The sequence below is a fragment of the Balaenoptera musculus genome, chromosome 2 (assembly GCF_009873245.2).
Source record: "Balaenoptera musculus isolate JJ_BM4_2016_0621 chromosome 2, mBalMus1.pri.v3, whole genome shotgun sequence".
In the NCBI taxonomy this organism is placed as follows: domain Eukaryota; kingdom Metazoa; phylum Chordata; class Mammalia; order Artiodactyla; family Balaenopteridae; genus Balaenoptera; species Balaenoptera musculus.
Genome location: NC_045786.1, coordinates 91,158,531 through 91,184,195, shown reverse-complemented (window position 1 = coordinate 91,184,195; position 25,665 = coordinate 91,158,531). Strand labels below are relative to the sequence as shown.

At 40.5% G+C, this 25,665-nt stretch overlaps 1 long non-coding RNA gene, 1 other non-coding gene and 1 pseudogene across 2 annotated transcripts; 1 reads left to right on the top strand and 2 right to left on the bottom strand.

Annotated features, from left to right (window-relative positions):
* Positions 1-76: 76 nt before the first annotated feature.
* Positions 77-1,333, bottom strand: LOC118890424 (annotated as a pseudogene).
* A 5,175-nt stretch (positions 1,334-6,508) lies between these two features.
* On the top strand, positions 6,509-25,252 carry LOC118890013. Its single transcript, XR_005018661.1, has 4 exons — positions 6,509-6,648; positions 8,135-8,215; positions 15,186-15,252; positions 17,525-25,252. It is a non-coding gene; the product is annotated as an uncharacterized LOC118890013 (long non-coding RNA).
* LOC118891369 lies at positions 14,122-14,229 on the bottom strand. Its single transcript, XR_005018953.1, has one exon. It is a non-coding gene; the product is annotated as a U6 spliceosomal RNA (small nuclear RNA).
* Positions 25,253-25,665: the final 413 nt, after the last annotated feature.

The window sequence follows — 25,665 nt, the reverse complement described above, 5'->3', positions numbered from 1 at the left end:
TACAAACTATTTAAAACCTGGAATTGCTGACTGTTCAGAAACTACTCAGATGGATCATGGGTAGTGGTGCACAGCAGAAAGGGATTATGGATGAATCTGCTTTGTTCTAGATGCTCCCCATGCCATCTGTCTCCAAGGAAAGCCTGACATTTATTAGATATTGAGCCAGGCTAATGCTAGCAGCAGATCCAGTGATGGTAACCTGCTTATCAGTAGATCCTTCCACTGGGTTCCCAATTTTGATCTGCACCCCAGATATCTGACAGATCTCATTGATTTTGGCGCCTTGATGCCCGATTATGCAGCTAATCAAATCGTTGGGAACTGTGAGTTCATGAAAAGTAGTGTGAGCAGATGCATCCAAACCACTGAATCCGGTGTTGCATGCATCATGGGAAAATGAGACTGTTGCATTGCCAACTGGTGGAGCTTGGTCACATCTGGCTGTGGAATGGCATATTGTCCTTGAATGGTATAGGCCTCTAGAGGCGGTCCCTCTAGGTCTGCGTTGAGGCACATGAACGGGATGGTGTGGGGAGCTCGCACTGGAGAACTGGAGGCTTGGGCCAGTATGGGATGGTCACAACCTTTGCGGGGGGGGGGGGGGGGCGGGGCTGGGAGAGAGTCTCCAACATGACCACGCAGATCTGTTTTACACCCTCAGTGATGGATTGTGGAATGCCAGCAAGAGTGATGGCCTGCTCAGTCGAGCTGGGGAGCATTTCCCCTGCCACCTGGACCTGAACCCCTGTACTCTCTCCTATTTCCTTGATCTTGCAACCACCTTTCCCAATGAGAGCTACACTGACCAGCAGGGACCACCAGCCTCAGGGTGACTGGGGGTCTACTGGCAGCTGTGCTATTGGTCATAGAGCTGCTGATGTCCTCTTCCAGTTTGTCAATGATCATAACAAAGGCTTTGAAGATGGCATTAGTGGGTCCAGCCAAAGTGATAATCCTCTCAGGACAATTCCCTCCTGAGTTGTTGATACGTGCACCACTCTCCTCGTGCATCTTCCTAACTGATTCTTCTTTCTTTCCCGATGATACTGCCAACTTCCTTTCCATGCATAAGTAGTCGGATGGTGAGAGTGACATTTAATTCACCTTCATTCACACCGGTGTCCATGTCGAGCAGTGTTCTGAGGAGCTGGACTCTAAGTGGTCAAGTCTTTGGTCACTGGTGGGGGTGAAAGCCAAAAACTGCAGGCGAGAGACGACTGAGGGGAAAAAAGGAGCCGGCGGGAAGGGGAAGGGCGGGAGGCCGGGGCGGAACAATAGGGGCTGGCGGGAAGGCAAGGGGGCACCTCCGGAGGGGGGGGGGAGGAGGAGGAGGAGGAGGAGGAGGAGGGGGAGGAGGGGCGTGCTCTGGCTGCTGCCTCAGCTGGTCTGGGAGAGTAGGGTCTTAAAGAGGTATTTGTATACCTATGTTCATAGCAGCACTGTTCACAATAGCCAAAGGTGGAAGCAACCTAAACGTCCACTGACACATGAATGGAAAACCAAAATGTGGTATATACATACAGTGATATATCATTCAGCCTTAAGATGGAAGGAAATTTTGACACATGCTACAACATGGATGAACCCTAAAGATATTACGCTAAGTAAAAGAAGCCAATCACAGGCTTCCCTGGTGGCGCAGTGGTTGAGAATCTGCCTGCCAATGCAGGGGACACGGGTTCGAGCCCGTGTCTGGGAGGATCCCACATGCCGCGGAGCAACTAGGCCCGTGAGCTACAATTACTGAGCCTGCGCCTCTGGAGCCTGTGCTCCGCAACAAGAGGCCTCGACAGTGAGAGGCCCGCGCACCGCGATGAAGAGTGGCCCCGGCTCGCCGCAACTAGAGAAAGCCCTCGCACAGAAACGAAGACCCAACACAGCCATAAAAAAAAAAAAAAAAAAAAAAAAAAAAGCCAATCACAAAAGGACAAATACTGTATGATTCCAGGGCCTGGAGGAATGGGAGATTAGGGAGTGATAGCTAAGAGGTGTGAGGTTTCTTTTTTTGTATTAATGAAATGTTCTAAAATCGTGTTGATGGATATATAAATTTGTGACTATACTAAAAGCCATTGAATGGTACATATCAAATGGAGGAATTATATATGACATTTGAATTATACCTCAGTATAACTATTTATTTATTTATTTATTTATTTATTTAAATCTTTCGCTGGGTCAGGTCTTAGCTGTGGCATGCGGGATCTTTTTTTGTTGCGGCGCATGGGCTCTTCGTTGCGGAGCGCTGGCTTCTCTCTAGTTGTGGCAGCCGGCTCCAGAGCGTGTGGGCTCTGTAGCTGCAGAACGCAGGCTCTCTAGTTGTGTGTGGCCCAAGGGCTTAATTGCCCCGCAGCACGTTGGGATCTTAGGTCCCCCACCAGGGATTGAACCTGAGTGCCCTGCATGGGAAGGCAGATTCTTAACCACTGGACCACCAGGGAAGTCCCTCAATATAACTTTAAATAAAAGATCAGTGGGAATCCCCTGGCGGTCCAGTGGTTAGGACTCCACACTTTCACTGCTGAGGGTGTGGGTTCAATCCCTGGTCGGGGGAACTAAGATCCTGCCAGGTGTGCAGTGTGGCCAAAAAATAAAAAATAAAAATAAATTAAAATTAAAAAAATAAAAGACCAGTGTCAGACTTAAGGAAAACCTTCCATGCCATGCCATGGGATTTACTGTCAGTATTTAGTCCTTTTCAACATCCAAAGACAAAGCATAAAAGTAGTGTTTATTAATTTTTTAAAGTAACATAATGCCATAAAAGTAGTTAATACAGTCCCTCCATGGGAGAATAAAGGCTAAATTATCTTAATAGTTTGCGTTCAATCAATAATAGCTAACATTTAAAATAAAATAATTTTATTTATTTATTTATTTTTGGCTGTGTTGGGTCTTCATTGCTGTGCACGGGCTTTCTTTAGTTGCGGTGAGTGGGGGCTACTCTTCGTTGCGGTGCGCGGGCTTCTCATTGTCATGGCTTCTCTTGTTGCGGAGCTCGGGCTGTAGGCACACAGGCTTCCGTAGTTGTGGCACGTGGGCTTAGTAGTTGTGGCTTGCGAGCTCTAGAGCTCAGGCTCAGTAGTTGTGGTGCACAGGCTTAGCTGCTCTGAGGCATGTGGGATCTTCCCAGGCCAGGGCTTGAACCCGTGTCCCTTGCATTGGCAGGCAGACTCTTAACCATTGTGTCACCAGGGAAGCCCAATAATAGCTAACATTTATGTGGCATTTACTATATGCAAGGCACTGTTTTGTGTGCTTGACAGATATTAATTCTAATCCTCACAGCAACCTTAGGAGGCAGGTACAGTTATTATCACCATTTTACAGGTGAGGGTATTCAGCCCCAGAGAGGCTAAATGACTTTTTCTCCCAAGATCAAAGTCACACAGCTAGTTAGTGGTAGAGCCTGGATTCAAGCCCAGGAACTCTGCACAGTCCATGCTCTTAATCATTTCACTCTCCAACAACCTTTATTTTTAACAAAGATAGATGTAAATTCCTGTATTTAGACTAAAAAGAAGAAATGGCAAGCAAGAGACACCTGTGTATTTTAAGATATCAAAAATTTGAAGACCATCACCTTTTAAGGACATTGTCAAAATGATGTATCCCCAAGAAGCAAAATGGTGAAGGGTTCAGGGCAACTTACTACCTTGGGCAAGTATAGGAATTAAGGCTTTAATCTAGAGAAAAGAAAAGAAAGTAGTTATATTAAAATATTTAGTATCTATATTATTCATATAGCTAAGGACCTGTCCTTGAAAGGCTCTATTTTGTTTTTTCCAGAGGACAGAATTAGGTGGTTTAATGTAGAATTTGAAAGCATGGACTTTGGAAACAGATTGGATGGGTTCAGATCCTGGTATTACCACTTAACCAGGCACACGAACTTGGGTAATTCTTCTGTGTCTTCTTCCTTAACTGTAAAATGGGGATTATGATGATAATGATAACACTACCAACATCATAGGTTGCTGTGAGGATTAAATGAGTGCCTGACACATGCTAAGCATTATATCAGTTTTATTAACGAGTGGAAGTGATAGGTTGATAGATTCCAGCTTATTCTAAGGAAGAATTTCCTAATAATTATAACTGTTCAAATGAGGAACAGGATGTTCCTCAAACTAGTGCATTCCCTAGCCCTTAGTTGCTATAATTGCTTAAGCAAAATCTTGAATGAACACTTCTGTCAGCAATCTTGCAGAATCCCTAAATTACAATACAGGTTTACCTAGATGATCTAGAATTCCTGCGTGTTAATTCATAATATGATTACTAGGTTCTCTAAGTAGCTATAACAGTATTTTACAAAAAATGTTTTGTATTTGTTAAATAAATTTATTTATTTATTTATTTATTTTTGGCTGCATTGGGTCTTTGTTGTTGTGCACGGGCTTTCTCCAGTTGCGGCGAGCAGGGGCTACTCTTCGTTGCGGCACGCAGGCTTATTGCAGTGGCTTCTCTTGTTGCAGAGCATGGGCTCTAGGCTTGCGGGCTTCAGTAGTTGTGGCACGCGGGCTCAGTAGTTGTGGCTCGTGGGCTCTAGAGCACAGGCTCAGTAGCTGTGGTGCACGGGCTTAGTTGCTCTGCGGCATGTGGGATCTTCCCGGATCAGGCATCGAACCCGTGTCCCCTGCATTGGCAGGCAGATTCTTAACTGCTGCACCACCAGGGAAGCCCCTTTGTATTTGTTTTTGTTTTTAGGAATACACATAAGAATATCTGCAAAGGACTTAAATATCTACAAAGGACTTATTAAATTTTTCCTAAGAATTTTATCGTTTTTGATGCTATCATGAATGCAGGTTTTTTTTCTTGTTTTCTTTTTTAATATTTATTTATTTGGTTGCGCTGGGTCTTAGTTGCGGCAGGCGGGCTCCTTAGTTGCGGTATTCAAACTCTTAGTTGCGGCGTGCATGTGGGATCTAGTTCCCTGTCCAGGGATCGAACCCAGGCCCCCTGCATTGGGAGCGTGGAGTCCCATCCACTGCACCACCAGGGAAGTCCCCCAACACAGTTGTTTTCTTAATTTCATTTTTGTTATTAGTATAGAGTATAAAGTTGATTTTTTGTATACTGATCTTGTATCTTACAACCTTGCTAAACATGTAAGTTCTAGTAGTTTGTTTTGTTTTTGTTTTTGCTGTGTCTGTGTGCGTCTGTGTTTTCCTTATGACTTTCTACAAAGGATCATGTCATCTGCCAAGGAAAGCAGTTTTATTTCTTCCAATCTGGATGCCTTTTGTTTATTTGCCTTTTCACACTGGCTACAACCTCCAGTACAATGTAGAGTAGAGGTGGTGGGAGACTGCGTCCTTACCTTGTTTCTGATCTTAAAGGCAAAGTATTGTCTCACTATTAAATGTGATATTAGCTGTAGGTTTAGATGTCCTTTATCATAAGCTTCTGTAAAAATAAGATTCCTTGGCCTCATCTTTAGACTTAGGGAAGTGTATCTCGGAGAGCTGCAGCCATAGGGAATCTGTACTTCTAGGAAGCAGCTCAGATGACAGCCTTGATGGTGTTTGAGGACCTATACTGCCCATCGCTTGTCGCGCGCCGTTAGTGGAGCTCCCAATTACACTCCCTGCCTTTCCTGGAAGAATCACTGAAGAAAGAATCTCAATACTCCTACAGTTGGGTGTGGTAAGCAACAAGACTGTCAGTTATAACAGTTTGACATTCTGCAGAATGGCCCTCAAAGAAAAGTGACGAATCTGCTCTCGCGCATTGACCAGAACTATAAACAGCAGTCTGGCGTTTGGGCTCTTTAGGAGTGGAAATGGGTCAAACTCAAGAGGCAAACTTGAGCTATTAAATTTGTTGCCTAGGTGTCGTGTTATGCCCAGTATTAAAAGCTCCTAGGCCTTGAGAATGAAATTATTAGTTTAATCTATAGCTTAGGGCTTCCCTGGTGGCGCAGTGGTTGAGAATCTGCCTGCCAATGCAGGGGACACGGGTTCGAGCCCTGGTCTGGGAAGATCCCACATGCCGCGGAGCAACTAGGCCCGTGAGCCACAACTACTGAGCCTGCGCATCTGGAGCCTGTGCTCCGCAACAAGAGAGGCCGCGATAGTGAGAGGCCCGCGCACCGCGATGAAGAGTGGCCCCCACTTGCCGCAACTAGAGAAAGCCCTCGCACAGCAACTAAGATCCAACACAGTCATAAATAAATAAATAAATAAATAAAAATAAAAAAAATAAAGGAATAATCTATAGCTTAATCTAACGATGGCTTAAAACTGCCATGCGGCCTAGCCAGACTACCTAACCACTGCTTCTACGCGGAAATAATTTTACACCCCTAAGAAATGAATTACGAGAACATTTTTCCCTATTACCTCAACCGTGAGATCCAATCAGACGCAAAAACGGACCGAAAAAGTGATGCTGGCGCTATTGATTGACGTACATTCCAACCAACCTACAACGGAAGAAGAGCGCGCCTGCGCAAGACGTTATCCAATCCGTACTAGTGTTAGCGGAAGAGGCGGGGGCTGTGGAAACGGCCGCCGCAGGGTTGGCGGACTTGAGAAGGAGCAAAGATGGCGGAGTGAGGTGCGTCGAGGCCACCTGGCCTTTGGGCCAGGGGGAGGGCTGGCCCCCGGGCGCTCGAGTGCTTCTGCTGGCTCGTGCGAGGTAAGCCGAGAAGGCCAAGACAGGGGAACTAGCAGGAGGTGGCGCGGCCCAAGCCGTCCGAAGAACGGAGTGCGCGGAGCCTGCCAGCAGCTGGCACGGGCCTTGGCCAGGCGCGGGTTTCCTTCCGAGCGGCCCCAGGGCGGCAGCCCCGACTTTTGCGCGTGTGTTGCACCACTACTCAGACCCGACCTGCCACTGACCTTCTCAGTGCCTTGCCTTTGGCTGCCTTTGTGCTTTCGGCTTGTTGCCCGATGATTGCATCCACGCTTCTGTATATGTGGCATTCTCTGCGTCGCCCATCGGTTTATCTTTGAAGAATATCTTTGTTTTATTGATTTATTTATGCTCCTCGCCTCACGAACTTCGTGTCCACTGTTTTGCCTGAGGCTCGGGTCTCAATCGAGGCCTGTTGCGGCTCTGAGTATTTTGTGTCCCTGTCCTGTTGACCTTGAGATTTGGTGTAACAGGTTTCCCCCACTTCCTGGGATTTAATTTGAGGCTGTGTATCGTGTACGTTTTCTTGCTTACCTTTATTATAAGCATTCGTTCCCACTCCCATCTCTCAAACTTTTTTAAGATCTGCGAAAGCAGCTTTGTCCTTGTATGACCTGATAGTTGCCTAATGGCGCATTAATCTCTGCTGACTCTAGGTAGAATTAACCGTAGTTTTCCAGAACTAAAGGAATCAGTGTACAATTTTTATTTATATATATATTTATAGAGAGAATGAGAAAGAGTTTGGGGAATTATTATTATAAAGTAATTTGTGTAATGGGGTGGGGTTACAAAGTATACTACTGTCAGGCATTTGTATTCGGTTCTTGTGTAATTTTATGGGGTATCTTTTTTTGTAATTTGGGTTGTTATGACCCCTCATTCGGTCTTTCACTTAAATTGTGGGAAAGGTTTCTGAGTTGGTGAAGCCTGTTTAAAACTGGCACATTAGTTAGGCCCAGTTCGAATGACATGTCCTAATACAAATGAATGTGTCTGGTATGCTTTTTGCTGGCCCTGGATTTAGCAGAGCTGAAAATACCAGGTAAAGAAATACTTCTAAATAAGACCTTACTGTTGCTTTTGTCCAGAGTAGTTTTTTCATTTCATCTAGGAGAAGAAAGAAGATACTGGGCAGAGGAAAGGAACAGAACATTCTTCCTTCCTGCCTCACAAGCAGGGGAGTGATCATTTATACTAAAGCAAAGGTCTTTTGAGGGAGAAGAGTGTCCATAGCATCATCAGATTCTCAAAGGGGACAGTGTTTAAAAACTCGAGAACCACTGCTCCAGGAGTTTTGACATCTTTATAAAATTAATGCCAGTGCAGGTAGAGAGTGAATTCTTTTTGATTGTTCCTTCTGAATAGTTTTTGATAGTGATGTTTTTAAGACTAGTTTGGTTCATTTGAATAATTTTGCACATAAATACATACAGCAAAAGTGAGGGCTGTATCCTTACTGTAATGTTCTTTTTATTTTTCCTTACCACAGGAAGAACATTTTCCTTGACTTGTAGGTGCTTTTATATTCATCTCGAAAAGAAAACAAAATTCTGAACTCAGGATTTGGCAAGTGAGTAATAGTGGCTAATGCTTTCAAATACTGTTTAAGCAGATTGGAAATAGCTAGATAGAAGTAGAACAAGAAATCATTAGCTTCAACAGAGGATGAACGTCAAAAGTGACTATAAGTTATTGGTATAATCTCTCCCTGAAGGCACTAGGGAAGGATTTGTTCCATGCTTTTCTTCTAGCTTTGGGTAGTTCTTTGGCTTGTGGCAGCATAACTCCAGTCTTCACAAGGCATTCTCCCTGTGTGTGTCTATGTCCTAAATTCTCCCTTTTATAAGGACACCAGTCAGATTAGGGGCCCACTTGGCTCCAGTATGACCTCATCTTAATTAATTACATCTGCAGTGACTCTGTTTCTAAATAAGGTCATATTTTGAGGTATTCATATGACAACATAGGAATTTGGGGAGGACACAGTTCAAACCATAATATCTACTTAGTCATATACCTTGATTGTATTATATGAAAAACATTCAATGTTGGACTGCTTTAAGGATTAAAATCTTGTATACCACTTGTATAAGGGACTTAGAGTAGTCAAAATCATAGAGACAGACAGTAGAATGGTGGTTGCCAGGGGCTGCAGGGAGGGGAAATGGAGGTTTATTATTTAATTGGTACAGAGTTTCAGATTTGTAATATGAAAAGAGTTCTGGAGATGGATGGTGGTGATGGTTGCACGATAATGTGAATGTACTTCTTACCACTGAACTGAACACTTAAAAGGGGTTAAGATGATAAATTGTATGTTCTGTGTATTTTACAATAAAAAAAAATTGAAGAAAGATGAGTGAAAAACTCCAACTATATGTATTTCAATATTAAGAAAAGGAATAAGAAGAGGGAAAAAGGAATAAATACCCTTCAGCTGGTAGAGTCTTTATCATATGCTTTTAGAGCCAAGGCTTTGTTGCTTGGATTGTAACCTTAATTAAGTCCAGGCAGACTGTTAAATAACACAAATTCAACTGAGTAAATTTATTTATTTATTTATTTATTTAAATTGAAGTATAGTTGATTTACAATGTTGTGTTAATTTCTGCTGTACAGTAAAGTGACTCAGTTATACATATATCTATATTCTTTTTATATTCTTTTCCATTTTGGTTTATCCCAGGACATTGAATCCCAGGATATTGTATAGCGTGCTTTCATTTATGGGGAGGAAATAAATCCACTTAAGCACATCTATATTAGTATAGTCTATCCCACATCTGGGGGCAGAAACTATCCAACAAACCCAGAATTTGCTTTTCTTTTTCTTTTTTTGGCCATGTGGCATGGGGGATCTTAGTTTCCTGACCAAGGATCGAACCCATGCCCCCTGCATTGGGAGCACAGAGTCCCTGTGCTATACTGTAAGACCTTGTTGTCCATCCATTCTGTATGTAATAGTTTGCATCTACTAACCCAAACACCCGGTCCATCCATCCCTCCCCCACCCCCCGCCCCCTTGGCAACCACAAGTCTGTTCTCTATGTCTGTGAGTCTGTTTCTGCTTCTTAGATAGGTTCCTTTATGTCATATTTTAGATTCCACATACATATAAGTGATATTATATGGTGTTTGTCTTTCTCTTTCTGACTTCACTTAGTATGATAATCTCTAGTTGCATCCATGTTGCTGCAAATGGCATTATTTTGTTCTTTTTTATGGCTGAGTAGTATTCCATTGTATATATATGTACCACATCTTCTTTATCCATTCATCTGTTGATGGACATTTAGGTTGTTTCCATGTCTTGCTATTGTGAATAGTGCTGCTATGAACATAGGGGTGCAGATGTCTTTTTGAATTATATCCATTGAGTAAATTTAAAGATCTGATTGCCTTCATTAAATGATTCATCAATCAGGTAGCCTCCCATCTAACAAATAGAAAGGAGCTCTGCTGAGCTGTAGAAAAGGAAAGAAAGGTGAAAAGGGGGCAGAAAAAGGAAATTATTAGCAAAGAATGCGTTATTTCAGGAAAGGTCATCCTCCTAAGAGGAATGGAAGGATTCTGCTGACCAGGTAATTCCAGACTGACTGGTTAAAGGTTACATTTCTGGAGGAGATTGAACTGCAGTTAGGTTAGGTATTAAGTCTTGGTTAGGTGATGTGGGTTTAACACAAGGGACTCCATTTTGGGCCTGAGTAATAGAAACTTGACATTGGTATAGCACAATATTCCTAGCAATCTATCCATCTATAGGGAACTGATGTAAATAAATGTAGCTGCTTCTGTACTTACAAGGTAGCTTTAAGTTCTGATACAGAATTATCTCTAATATACATGAAAGGGAAGAAAGCAAGGTGCAGAACAAGGTGTATAGTGTGCTTTCATTTATGGGGAGGAAATAAATCCACTTAAGCACATCTATATTAGTATAGTCTATCCCACATCTGGGGGCAGAAACTGTCCAACAAACCCAGCATTTGTTTTTCTTTTTCTTTTTTTGGCCATGTGGCATGGGGGATCTTAGTTTCCTGACCAAGGATCGAACCCATGCCCCCTGCATTGGGAGCACAGAGTCTTAACCACAGGACCGCCAGGGAAGTCCCAGCATTTGTTTGTTTGTTGTTGTTTTTTTATAATTTTTTAAAAAATTAATTTATTTTTTATTTTTGGCTGAGTTGGGTCTTTGTTGCTGCACGTGGGCTTTCTCTAGTTGCGGCGAGCGGGGGCTACTCTTCGTTGTGGTGCGCGGGCTTCTCATTGTGGTGGCTTCTCTTGTGGAGCACGGGCTCTAGGCGTGTGGGCTTCAGTAGCTGTGGCTCACGGGCTCTAGAGTGCAGGTTCAGTAGTTATGGCGCACGGGCTTAGTTGCTCCGCGGCATGTGGGATCTTCCCAGACCAGGGCTCGAACCCGTGTCCCCTGCATTGGCAGGCGGATTCCCAACCACTGCGCCACCAGGGAAGCCCCCAGCATTTGTTTGTTTTGTGTTTTTTTTTTTAAATTTTATTTATTTATTTATTTTTGGCTGTGTTGGGTCTTCGTTTCTGTGCGAGGGCCTTCTCTAGTTGCGGCAAGCGGGGGCCACTCTTCATCACGGTGCACGGGCCTCTCACTATCGCGGCCTGTCTTGTTGCGGAGCACAGGCTCCAGGCGCGCAGGCTCAGCAATTGTGGCTCATGGGCCTAGTCGCTCCGCGGCATGTGGGATCTTCCCAGACCAGGGCTCGAACCCGTGTCCCCTGCATTGGCAGGCAGATTCCCGACCACTGCGCCACCAGGGAAGCCCTGTTTTTAATAAGACACTATAAAATTTAATTTGAATGACAGTGCTGTCCATTGTGTTTTATGAAATGTGTTCTGAATTTACATAGCAAAGTAAGAAAGTATTTAACTCCCATGGTATATCATTCTTCCTGTCCTTAAAGGAAGTGAAATGTTTGAGCTATTTATTGATGTGTAACAAATTACCTAAAATTTAGTGGATTAAAACAACAGTAAACATTTATTATCTTGCACAGTTTGTGTGGGTCAGGAGTTAGGGTTTCTGGTTTGGAGTCTCTTACGGGGTTACAGTCAAGATACTAGCTGGGGTGGCAGTCATCTGATTCCATGGTGGCTCATTCACATGGCTAGCAAATTCATGCTGGTTGTGGAAAGCCTCATTCCTACCACTGTCAGCCTCTTCCAGGGCTGCTTGAGTGTCATGATACAGCAGCTGGCTTTTACCAGAACAGGCAATTCAGGAGAGCAAGGCAGAAGCCACAATCCCATCTATGACCTTGCCTCAAAAGTCACTCACTGTCACTTCTTCCTCATTCTGTTGGTCGTTGTTTAGACACCAACTAGCATACTGCAATACAATTCTGACACTAACCATCTGGAATTAATGCAGACCCCACAAGTCAAAAGGGCATGATCCCCCAAGAAGACTGCCCTCTCTTTAGATGCCAGCAGCACTTTGGAGGATCCCCAGGCCACCTGCACTTCTGACCAACTGACTGCAGATTCAAGGGTTCCCATGACCCTGTCTGAACCAATCTTTGGTTTCATATTTATTTATTTTTTCCTTCCTTCTGGCTGCTTTGGGTTTAGTTTATTCTTTTTCTAGTTCCTTAAGGTATAAAGTTAGGTTGTTGATTGGATATTCTTCTTCATTTTTAATTTAAGCATTTACAGCTGTATATTACTCTTAGCACTGCTTTTGCTGCATCCTGTGAGTTTTGGTATGCTGTGTTTTTGTTTTCATTTGTCTCAAGATATTTTCAAATTTCCCTTGTGATTTCTTCTTTGACCCATTGGTTGTTTAGGAGTGTGTTGTTTAATTTCCACTGGTTCATTTACTGTAAATTCCAACGATTTGTAGTCTCCCTCTAGGGACAAAGGCCAGTCAAATTTTTTATTATACAGTAGTCACATAGATGAACCCTGATTCATTTTTAGAAGGGATTATTAAAGGGTGTGAATACCAGGAGGCAGCAGTAAGGGGGGACCACCATAGAAGCTGACTACTACATAAAGTCATTTGACTCATATCTGGCTAGCCCAAGAGCTTCATTGAAAATTCCTATTTTCCCTTTTCATCCTCTCAATAAGTCAGATTTTCTAATATAAAGTTACATTTTTTGTATAATCAACAGCACTAAACAAGTGAGTTCAGAGACCCAGAAATGCATAGTAAGGCACCAGCTTTACAGGAATGTATTTGTAAGTTTTGTAGATCAGAGTGTATAGTTGTACTTTCTTCACCTAACTCTAGAACCTGTCTATTTAAATTTTAGCTCATGTTGGCTAAGTATATTTAAGAGCCCTGCTATTCAGTTATTCAACAAATTTTTATTAAGTGCTTATTATGGGTCACATGCTATGCTAGGTGCCTGGGATTCACCAGTGCACAAAACAGGTTCCTTCCTGGTGGAGGTTACATTTTAGACAGGACACATGAGAAACATAATAAGTATTGTACCTTATATAAGTACCTTATGTAGTGTTTCATGCATGGATTAAAAGGAAAAGTAGAAAAACGTAAAGGGGAATGGTGGGGATACATCTGTGGATAGGATGGGGGGAACAATGTAATCTTAAATCAGGGCTCAGAGTAGGCCTCTTTGAGAAAATGACAGTTGAATAAAAACTTCAAGGTGAGGGGATTAGCTCTGTGGGTACCTGGTGAAAGAGTCTTCTCACAAAGAGAACAGCCAGTACACAGGCTATAATGTAGCGTGTCTGACATTCCAGGAAGAGCAGAGTCCAGTATGGTTGGAGCCCATGATGAAGGGGGAGATAGAATTGGCATCAAAAGAGATACAGTGGGGATCTTATGCGGAATTTTGGGTAATGGTCAAAACTTTGGCTTTTATACTAAGCTACTATTCATTCAGTTTTCAAATGGGACCTACAGTTTGTGATTCAAACACGTGAGTTTAGAGTTGAATAGTCATGTTTGAGATGTGAAACTGGGTATTATGAAGAGAATACAAGCTTATGATATTCTATCATTATTGCCTAATATTAAGATGTAGATTGGGGGATAAGGTTTATATATGATGAATGTATGCATTTTTATTAGTTGATATTGCTAAAGGAATTTGTCTTTAAAAGAGTCTAGACAGTTTCCCTATTAAGAAAAGGTGTGTTTTTGGGACTTCCCTGGTGGCGCAGTGGTTGAGAATCTGCCTGCCAATGCAGGGGACACAGTCGAGCCCTGGTCCAGGAAGATCCCACATGCTGCGGAGCAACTAAGCCCGAGCGCCACAACTACTGAGCCTGCGCTCTAGAGCCCACGAGCCACAACTACTGAAGCCCACGCGCCTAGAGCCCGTGCTCCACAACAAGAGAGGCCACTGCAATGAGAAGCCCGCGCACCACAACGAAGAGTAGCCCCCGCTCGCCGCAGCTAGAGAAAGCCTGTGCACAGCAGTGAATACCCAACGCAGCCATAAATGAAGGAATGAATGAATAAATAAATAAATTTAAAATATGGAACGCTTCACGAATTTATGTGTCATCCTTGTGCAGGGACCATGCTAATCTTCTCTGTATCATTCCCAATTTTAGTATATGTGCTGCTGAAGCAAGCACAAGAAAAGGTGCATTTTTAAAATTGAAGTATAGTTAATTTACAATGTTGTGTTTCAGGTGTACAGCAGAGTGATTCAGTTTTATATATATATGTGTGTATATATATACATACACACATACATATGTATTCTTTTTCAGATTCTTTTCCATTATAGGTTATTCCAAGATATTGAGTATAGTTCCCTGTGCTATATGGTAGGTCTTTGTTTGCCTATTATATACATAGTAGTGTGTATATGTTAATCCCAGACTCCTAATTTAGCCGCCATCCCCTTTGGTAACCATAAGTTTTTTATGTCTGTGAGTCTGTTTCTGTTTTGTAAATAAGTTCATTTGTATCATTTTTTTTTAGGTTCCACATATAAATGATATCATATGGTATTTGTCCTTCTGTCTCTGACTTAACTTCACTTAATATGATAATTTCTACATCCATTCATGTTGCAGCAAATGACATTAAGGAAAAGGTGCTTTTTTTCTTTTTCTTTCTTTTTTTTGGGCCAAGCCGCATGGCATGCGGGATCTTAGCTCTCTGATCAGGGATCGAACCTGTGCCTCCTGCGCTGGGAGCACGGAGTCTTAACCACTGGACCTCCAGGGAAGTCCCAAAAAGGTGCATTTTTAAAAGACTTCTTTGGTACTTATTTGGTTTATATAGAATTCTTTCAGCATATTTATTTGTGGAAAGAACTAGCTTGTATCTTCTTTCCCCCTCAACATTACTGCCAGTTATCTGGCCATTAGAATTGAGCTACAGAACAGTCTAGTGGCTGGTGCAAGCTTTGAACTAGCCTGAGTAAGCTTATATAATGAAACAGCTCTGTTCTCCATAGGGTTCTAAAGGCCTGTATGTGGATATTCTCAGTTTTTTCTCTCACTTCCTCTGCTGCTTTTATAACAAATGCAAATTCTGTAGTTCTTTACCTTCTGAATTAATTTACATTTTCCTTTTGTAGGCTTTGAATCAGAACTGTCTCGTCTTCAACCAGAAGAGGTTATTCAAGCTCAGTTTGGAGTTGAGAGGTATTTTTGAATCTCTGTGACGTACTAAAAATGGAGGGCTAGGAAGACTAGTTAGCCAGTCACCATTGGCCATTTTTGTAAGCTTAAATAATTTATTTAAGCTTTTGGTATGTACCTGTGATTTATTTATTTATTATCATACATAAAATTTATCATTTTAACTATATTTAAATGTATAGTTTAGTGGCATTAAGTATATTCACATTGTTCTGCAACCATTACCGCTATTTCCAGAACTTATTCATCATCCCAAACAAACTCAATACCCATTAAGCAGTAACTCTGCACTTCCCTGCCCCGCACCGCCCCCCCACCCCCTGCCCCAGTTCCTAGTTACCTCTATTCCACTTTCTTTCTCTGTGAATTTGCCTAGTCTAGTTACCTCATGTAAGAGGACTTACACAATATTTGTCCTTTTTTTGTCTGATTTACTTTTGCAGATATTTGCAATTTAACAAGTGTGGTGTTTAACAGCAGTGAACTGCTAATGTTTTTACATGCTTGCATTTGGTGATCATGCTACAGTACATATTGTTTTACCTGTGTTTATAGTTCACAAAATTTTTATTGTTCACTCTTGGTATTAGGTAGTTGAAGATAATTCCGAGTAAGATGACACATATGGTTTTGAGTATTAAGTATTTAAGCATCAACTTTGGAGTACAGTACTGGTTTTATTTATTTATTTACTCTATAAATTTATTTATAAATTTATTTATTTATTTATTTATGGCTGTGTTGGGTCTTCATTGCTGCACGCTGGCTTTCTCTAGGTGTGGCGAGCGGGGGCTACTCTTAGTTGTGGTGCGCGGGCTTCTCACTGCAGTGGCTTCTCTTGTTGTGGAGCATGGGCTCTAAGCATGCGGGCTTCAGTAGCTGTGGCACATGGGCTCAGTAGTTGTGGCTCATGGGCTCTAGAGCACAGGCTCAGTAGTTGTGGTGCATGGGCTTAGTTGCTCAATGGCACGTGGGATCTTCCCGGATGAGGGCTCGAACCTGTGTCCCCTGCATTGGCAGGTGGATTCTTAACCACTGCACCACCAGGGAAGTCCTGCAATACTGCTTTTAAACACAAATGTTTTATTTTTTTTAATTTTTAAATTTTTAAATATTTATTTATTTTTGACTGTGTTGGGTCTTTGTTGCTGCATGTGGGCTTTCTCTAGTTGTGGTGAGCAGGGGCTACTCTTTGTTGCAGTGCATGGGCTTCTCATTGCGGTGGCTTCTTTTGTTGCGGAGCACAGGCTCTAGGGGCATGGGCTTCAGTAGTTGTGGCACGTGGGCTCAGTAGTTGTGGCTCGCGGGCTTAGTTGCTCCACGGCATGTGGGATCTTCCTGTACCAGGGCTCGAACCCATATCCTCTGCATTGGCAGGCAGATTCTTAACCACTGTGCCACCAGGGAAGTCCCAACATAAATGTTTTATATAGAATCATTTCATGGACTGTATGACTCTATTTGCATAAGAGGAAATTAACATGTGTATCTCATTTTATATAATTCTAGCTTTTTGTATCATACTTACATAAGTTTCCTGGCTACTGCTTCTGCTTTTCTTTCTTTCTTTTTATTTATTTATTTGTTAGTTTGTTCTTATTTTTTATTTATTTATTTTTTTGGCTGCACACTTATGCGTGTGGGATCTTAGTTCCCCGACTAGGGATCGAACCCATGCCCCCTGCATTGAAAGGTGGAATCTTAACCACTGGACCACTGGGGAAGTCCCTGCTTCTTTTTTTCTTTCTTTCTTTCTTTCTTTTTTTTTTTTTTTTTTTTAATAAATCTTTTTTTTTTTTTATTTTTGGCTGTGTTGGGTCTTCGTTGCTGCGCACGGGCTTTCTCTAGTTGCGGTGAGCAGGGGCTACTCTTCGTTGCAGTGCACGGGCTTCTCATTGCGGTGGCTTCTCTTGTGGAGCATGGGCTCTAGGTTCAGTAGTTGTGGCTTGCGGGCTCTAGAGCTCAGGCTCAGTAGTTGTGGCGCACAGGCTTAGTTGCTCCACGGCATGTGGGGTCTTCCCGGACCAGGTCTTGAACCTGTGTCCCTTGCATTGGCAGGCGGATTCTTAACCACTGCGCCACCCGGGAAGCTCCCCTGCTTCTGCTTTTCCAGTGATAATACTGAATTTGGTGGTGTGGTTGGACATTTTCTTTTAAACAATATGTAATCCAAAAAAATTATCTCTGTGTGTTTTAAATACTATTTTTAAAAAGTAAGCTCATATAGAAGTACCTATCTTAATCTTCCTGTTTTCAATTTATTTTGTATTTCCAGGTATTTCTATGTTGTCTCCTGGAGTGGGGTTGTCCTGCTGCTTTTATCGGGCCACCTTCCCTATTCTTGAAATGTGGATATGTCTTCTCTACACTTTACCTCCATGATTTGGACTGGAAAAGGCTGCTTTTCTTTTTGTTCCACCTCTCAGATTCAAAGAAGAGAAGCCCCTGGGATGCAGTCATCCTGCTAACTTCTCTAGGAAGAAAGAAGCAACTGACATGCATCTTCTGCTGCAATTTGCTTAATCACAAATAATTTTACAAGCTGAAAGCTGATATCATTTGAAACAGGTGCTTAGATGGCGATATTTGTGAATTCTTTACCTTTTGTTCCAGACAAGAAGACGAAATAGCAAGCATGCGTGACATCAGGGTGTTTTTTTTTAACGTCTTCCAGTTTTAGCCACTGTTGTGATAAGCACAGTTGAGACTTGCAGCAGTAAATTCCAAATATGTGTTCTAATTTGAAGTGAAAGAGATGCTTAAAAAATTACATATATATCTAATACCTGACTCATCCTTTGGCATAGATTTACTGGATAAGAACAAAGGTCCAGTTTTGCAATAAAACCTTTGATGTGATAAAGAAGCATAAAGACAGGATATCACAAGGTTAGTTGCATATGTGAGTACATCATCACAACTCTATAAATACACATTTTTACATGTGTAAGTACACATTTTTGGATGATAAGAGGGATATTTCTCCTGGAGAAGGAAGCTGTGGTGGACTTCTTTCTCAGAAGTCTTTGGATATATGGTATTTTTTTATGTTTTTTCATTCTTCTAAGGAATAACCACATTGTGCAGATGCTAACCCTATGAATGCATGCTTGGGTTTAGTGAATGCTTTGGTAAAAGGAAACTAAACAGTTTTGAGTCCAGGGATGGAACCCTCTTCACCACCCTAGGATGAGAAGCTACTGTATTACAAATTAGTTCATTCTTTTTCGTGCAGTCTTATTTATATAGCACTTGAGACTTGGTTTTACATGCTGCTAAGGCTGGAAGAAAAGTGGCAAAAGTGGTTTTTCTGTTCAGAAGATCTAGGGATGGACCCTGCAGTATGACCTGCCTTCACCTTTGGACATACAGGAGTGGAGAAAAAAATGTGGAAAGTTTCCATATTACTCCTTTCTCCTAAGAAAAAGAAGGAAAATGCTTTATGCAGCTCCATCTGACTTTATGGCGTTTCACATTCTATAGCTCTGTTTTTTGTAAAAGGTTAAGTAACTTTTTTTCCTTTGATCCAAGATGGGTTCTTGGGTATTTGATTTATTTTTCTAGGCAATAGGTGTATGTTCGGCTGAAAAGGCTGGGACTGAGGTAACTTTCCCCAGTTGGAACCGAACTTTCTCATCAGAGAATGGGCCTCAGAAGAAATGTTCCCAGACTGTGGTTGGGTCAATGTAGATTTAGAAGAAATCCAGGGTCTGAAAAAACTCAAACAAGAAAAATAGTTCCAGTAAGAAATAATGAATTTCCTTTCTTTCTGTTAAAACTTAACAACTATCTGATGAACAGACTACAGGGTAAAGCCGTCCTTGCTTCCAAATCAACAGAGGACCATTGTATGAATTGCCAGGTGTTTACATAAGAAGAATGAAACCTTTATAAGTTTTTGTGAGTAGAGAAAGAATTTAAAGCTGGTTAGATGAAATTAAGAACGAATCATCTTAGATCATCTCTGTGATACAGGGAATGTTTGCCCAGGGCCATACATGTTGTGCTGTTGAAATCTTGGGGCAGATTTACCAGAATTTGAGAGTGATAGAAATAGGCAAAAATTGGAAATATTGAGCACTCTTAATGATTAGTTAAATTGGTCAACCAGTTTGAATTGGCATACGGAAGCGTTTTAGTAAAATAATTACATAATATAGATAAAATATAATTTCCTTTAATTGGGGGCAATTACTGAGTGGTAAAGCATAGTGTAAGTAACTTGGATAAAGGTAACTTAAATTTTTCTCTAAGTAACTTCTCAGCCACTTCCTGATGTTTTCTATCAGTATTTTGGAATTGATAAAGACAGAATGGAACCTACATACATGAGTCCCATTGGTATGTTGGGAATATCATATCATGGAGAATTTGTATCTTCAGTTGTCTGTTACCGATCCTCCCCATGTTTTTTGGGGCAACTTTTTGGGTAGGATTGTTTGACAGGGGATAGAGACCCTCTACTGTCAGCACCAGTGAAACCATCTCTGGCCCACTTGTTTGAATAATTATGTGTGTATCAGACTCATCTTCTCCAATTGCTTTACATATTTTCATTTCAAAGCTAAGAGAACCACTGTTTAATGCTTTCAAGTTGTTTCTGCATCTTCCATGATTTTCACCAGATGGCATTTAACAAAATGGGTATATTCCAGTTGTATTTGCCCAGTGTTTACTTAATACATCTACGTTGTTTTTCCTGGTCTATTTTGGTCCACTTCATGATGGCAAAAGCTATAATTTTAGGCAGGACTATGCCTCAGTCTGTAGCTGTGCCTGCTTCCTTTGCTCATCCATGTTAGCTGGCAGTTTTTCTTTTAAAAAGTTGAACAAAAATGGGATATGTGCAATAGAAATATATATATGTATATTTTAATACTTGTGGACAAATGTTACAAGTTGTTTAAGAACAACAAAATCACCAATGTCTTCCATTTTGAGATGTGTATAGTTTTGTAAGCATTAGTGCTTGGTAGCATATTGTAGTGCCATGTTAGGGGTTAGTGCATGAGCCTAGTAATAATTTAAACTTCAGGATGAATTATTGATAATAACTAATAGTGTAAAAAGAGTGGAAAATCTATACCTTTTCTTTTCTCATAAATATCTGAATCTGTGATATTCTCCCTGGGGAAAAGAGATTAAGGCCAAAAAGACTCATTTATGAATAGAAATATGGGGTCACAAGGTGAGATACTGTCTTTGAGGATTTTTAAGTTTTCCATGAGGTAGGAAACCAGTTGCCTTTGTGTGTTATGAAACCTTATATCAAAATGAGGCCCCATTTCATGATTCTGCTTTGCTCTCTTTGAGGTGAGACTGTTCTTACACTGTTTTCACATTGTATGTCTTGTAGGTTTATTGTTTTCCCACTCTTTTTGCATCAGATTATTTTACATTTTGCATGTCTTACTGAGATGCTTTGTTAATTGCTCAAGTGAGTGCTTTTCTAATCTGAAGACCATTTATGTTTCCTATCTGCAGTATGCTACATGTTAACAGAAGAGCACTGGTCAGTAGTTCAGAGTGTCCTAGATTAATTTCTCATGGGCTTTTCCTGTTTCCAAATTTGCTGAATTGTGTATTGATGAGATTCCAGACCTTTTCATGAGAATTGGCAATGTAGCTAAATGGAGGCTACCTAGGTTGCCATGTATTAATATTAACCCCTGCTTGGTTATAGTAAATTGCCTCAGACAGCTTTCACTCTTTTCTCTTTTCCTTGTAGAAATAAAAGTTGTTTTGTTCTGAAAGCATAGCTTTCTGTAGAAAAGAAATTCCTACCTCTAAAAGCTTTCTTGAGAACTTGGAAATGGCAGTTTTCTGGGGTGATTTTTAAATCTCAGTATTAGGAGAGTCCAGGATTTATTGCCACAGATTCTATAGTTAGTATGATAGGAAATGCAAAACTTTTTTAATGTGGTGTGTCTCGTGTGCAGAAGCAGGCTTAAAGAAATTGACTCTTGGGCAGCAAATCTCGAGGGACCCAGGTTTAGATTCTTATAGTGTACTTAAAGTAGTTGTACTCTTGGTTCAAGTAGTTTAGCGCCTGGGAGAATCCACTTCTGAAAAGCATTTAAACATTTAAAAAAATACCTCTGAAAAGGTAATGAATGCAAAATAGCACAGTATATAGGAAAGAATATTTCCTATTGCAAAAAAAAAAAAAGCCATAAAACAAACATAATTTTCAAGAGGTAGAATTTCAGTAGCAATAACAGTTTTGCATGTATACTAAGTTGCGTTAGCAGGGTTGTACAGTAGAATACTACTTGAGTTTGAGGCTCTGTGATAACAGAATTCCATGAAAGGAAAAAGATGTTGTAGGTAAAGAGTATATAAAAGGTACTTTTTAAAAAAAAAAAACTATGAATGTATATGAATATATCATTATGTGAGAAATAGCAACTTTTGTGCAAGTTAAAGGTTAAAGACCCTACTTGTTTGCTAGAGCAGAGGGTTAGAGCCATTTATTTAAGCTTTTCTAATGCTTAACCTGGAAACAAACGTACTCCTACTGAGTAACCCCACTGAAGCTCATCGTGTGGGGATTTTGCTTATGATGTTTCTTTTAACAACAGGCATTTATAAAATGGCATCCTTTTTGCTTTGTCACCTCATCTTTCTCCATTAGTTTCCTGGGTACATTTTTTAAAGAGAGAGAAAAGTTTGTTGTGTGTGTATATTTAGAGTTTAAAAAAACAGACCAAGAACTTGGATAGCTGGCTTTTCCTCATGCCTGGTAGTGTAGGGGCGTTAGGATTTAAAGGTATGAAGCAAAAGGATTGAAGGGAATGGCCAAAGACAGTACACTGTCTAATGTAGATGTGCCAAGGCCTGTGACTGCTTATTTTAACAAGAACCCAGCAAACTAGTTTCTTGATCTGAAGAATCACACAGCTCTCACATCAGGATGTAATAGTGGAACAAGGGTGACTTCTTACTCCCTTTTACCTCATGTTCATCTTGGCCATTTAGCACCTTGAAGATCCCTGAAAAGATTGTGTCTGTGTTCCTTTGTTTTCCCAGGGGGAAAAACTGAAAGATGAGTGGATCTAAGAAAATAGTGCCTCTTGAATATTAAATTCTTAAATGGCAACTCCAAAGGATAGAGAGAAGGCTATATTAAATTGATTATAGCTCCTCTTTAAATGTCCTATGTCTTCAGTTTTGTGTTAGAGACATTGGAATAACCAAGCAATATTCAAACATCTGCACGATCATGAGGACACCACTGCATATTACAGTGATGTCAGTAACAGTTTAATTACTTAGAACAATTAAAGATTACCCTTAATAGCCACATTCATAGTTTTAAATGCTCAAATGTGCTACAAGTTTTTGTAGTCTCAAAGTATGGTTGATACTTTTCAATGTTGTTTTGGTCTCATGTTTACTCTTTGTGTACCTGTGATATGCAAAATATGAAGAGACCCTTGGCCTCCAGGAGTTTACATTCTCATGGTGCTGCTGGTGCAAGCAAATTGCTTCTGGTTTATTCAGAACATTGCTTGGCTGTTAATTATACCATGTTTGGAAGGATTCCTTGGCCAGTAGTTTTCAAAAGCAGAGGGCTATGCTAAACTTCAGGGCATTGATTTTTGAGTTTACATTGTATTAGCTCTGCTGTTCATGAACTCCTTTTCCCCAGGGAGCTGTGCAGGTAATGCTCATTAATGTGAATCAAACTATTCTGCCTAAGAGCATCTTCATCATCTCTATACCACCTATGCTCTTCTATGCCGTCACTGTCAGTAAATGGCCAAGAAAACTCACTGCTCCAGAGGACATCTCTCAGTACTCTATTTCCCCAAATTTTTACATCATTCTCTACCCAAAAGGACCAGAATTTGCAATTAATCCTTTTATAACTGAATAGTGGTCCTAATTTTAACCTTTTTGTGTGTGACTTTTGTACCTCTGTTCTGAAGCAGCATTGCGATAGATGTGGAGCACCTGCCTGCATTTCTAAGCAATCACTTTATTAACCCACATTTTCAGTTGAAACTTTGCATGTATCCTTGTAATTTCCCCTACTTCCTCTGAGTCAAGGGGTTTACTCTGCATGTTTATTAAAAGTGGGTCTGGATGGAAGTGCAAGCAATAGTGGCAGGCCCATAACTCTTATTTTAGAGTATAATATTCTAATGCATGGTTGAAAATGTCCAGTGTTATGTGGCTACTAGTAATTAGATATATGCATTTATCAACAATGAAGCAATATAGACTTAAACCACTAGCTTGAATTTATTGTTTGGATTATTAGTTTTCATTTTCTAAGATTATCTTACTTCCATTGAAAATGGAAGCTAGAAGATAAACAGGGGCAACCATAAGACATTCAAACTGTCAGGAATAGAGCAAAACATTGCTCACCCTCTGACCTCTTGCCTGGTTCCATTAGTCCCCAAGCATGTTTAAAAACAAAAGGCACAAACTAAGCATGTTCAAATAAATAAAGAAGCTGCTATGGCTATAATAATCAGAAAGGTGCAGAGTTTCAGGAGTATGGAATACCAACCAGTGTGGAAGATGTAGAGTAACTAGGGATGGGGTTTGTCTGATAACAGTTTTATGTGGCTTAAGTTTGGATCTCTTAAGACTAGAATCTTGGAAGTGAATAGAGGCAACATGGACATATTTCAGATGTTCCAGGATTTTCAGGTAACTAGGTGACTTTTTGGATGGTACTGGTATTACGCAGCCATAAAAGATCCTTCCAGCAAAGGAGCCCATTCCATTTTATGCAAATAGTCCTTAAAATATAGACACATCTGTGGTTTGGTTTTTCTGTTGTTACTGTATTTAAGTTTTTAAAAAATTTTTTTTATAGCCGGAGTTTTATCCTTGATGTTTTGGTTAGACTTGATAATTTGTTGGCCTAAAGCTTTTGATGCCAGGTAGATGGGAGCAAGTTTTCCCGTTTTGAAAAAAAGAAGAACCTTGCTGTTTATTTTCTTACTTGATGCAGAAAATAGATCAATTCATTGTAATAGCTTAAAATTTTTTGAGATGATTCCTGACTTTGAAATAACCCATGTAAGTACATGTGATCATGACAAATAATGTACGAATGTGATTCATTATATCTGAAAGAGACCTAAGTAGAAGAGAATTCAAGATTAGACTGGATGATTTTCACTAGGCCCCTTCCAGGTTTCATGTTCTATGACTGAAAAATAATTTTTCCAAAATTATTTCAACCTCATTTTAATCTTCGCTGTGGGATTTCACTCTGAATACCTTTAGGAATGTTTAAGTGGAATGGTAACTTTCCAGTAGTTCCTAATTGAATAACTTATAGTCCTTTTACCCATTTCAGGAAGTGAAATGTCATATCCCATATGTAAAGTTTCTGCTTGGTACTTATCAGTAACATGTCTGCCAAACAATGAAACCAGTAAAGATTTAAGGACAGTGTTTCTCTAATCTCTGTTCCTGTTATTTCCACTAGACCATATTAAAATGTTAATATTAGAATCCCAGGCATCACAGATTTCTCCAGGAACCCATACTCCTAACAAGAACCTTAGATATCTTAAGGTTAGAATTTTCAAAAGATTTTGTCTCCCTTGGTGATGGTATGCCATGCCATAGATTAAAATATAATTTTCTCCCAGGGATAAATATTCTGGCAATACATTATCATCAGTCCGTAAGCAACAGTAATAGTCTTGGCGCTTACCTTAAAACCACCTATCAATCACTGGTAATTTAAAAGATTTATGTTAGAATAACCTTTGCATAGAGTTTTATTTCAGTAGCTTTTGTTTTTACTTGCTGTTCAGATCTTCATTGCCTCATTGGTATATAAGATAATGTTAAAAGAATTTCATTGAATGTTTGAAGTTTTACAAAAGGCAGCTTGCTTTCTAATCTATGCATCTTTGGGATTTTAGAAGAAATATTCTTTGCTGTAAAAAGGAACTGCTGTAAAAGTTGGAAACTCTGCGCCTGTGTACATATATATTTTGGCAATAAAGCAGCATGGGCTGAGAATGCACTGAAATTTCACTGTGTTGTTACTTGGAATGGGTAATTCTAATAATGCAGTAAATTATGGAGATGGAAGAAGGAGCCTATCCACAGACCTGTGCTTAGGTAGGTGCCAGATGTCAAATAAAGAAGACAAAAGACCTGGGTTTCTTGATGCCAAGTTGTGGCAGTTTCTGTTGTAGTTCAAGGGAAAAACAGGCAACCATATGAATAAAGAGGCACCTTATTTAAACTATGCCCTTATGCCATCCCGTTTTACCTTTAGGGCCAACCTTATGCTAGGTCTAGGAGCAAATGTTTAGTTTCTGGTAAGGAAATAATGATACAATTATTGCCGATAATTAAGAAGCTTTTATATTTAATTTTAAAAAGTTAACTAAAGACATTTTAACACTAATTAAGAAGAGATCCTCCTAGATT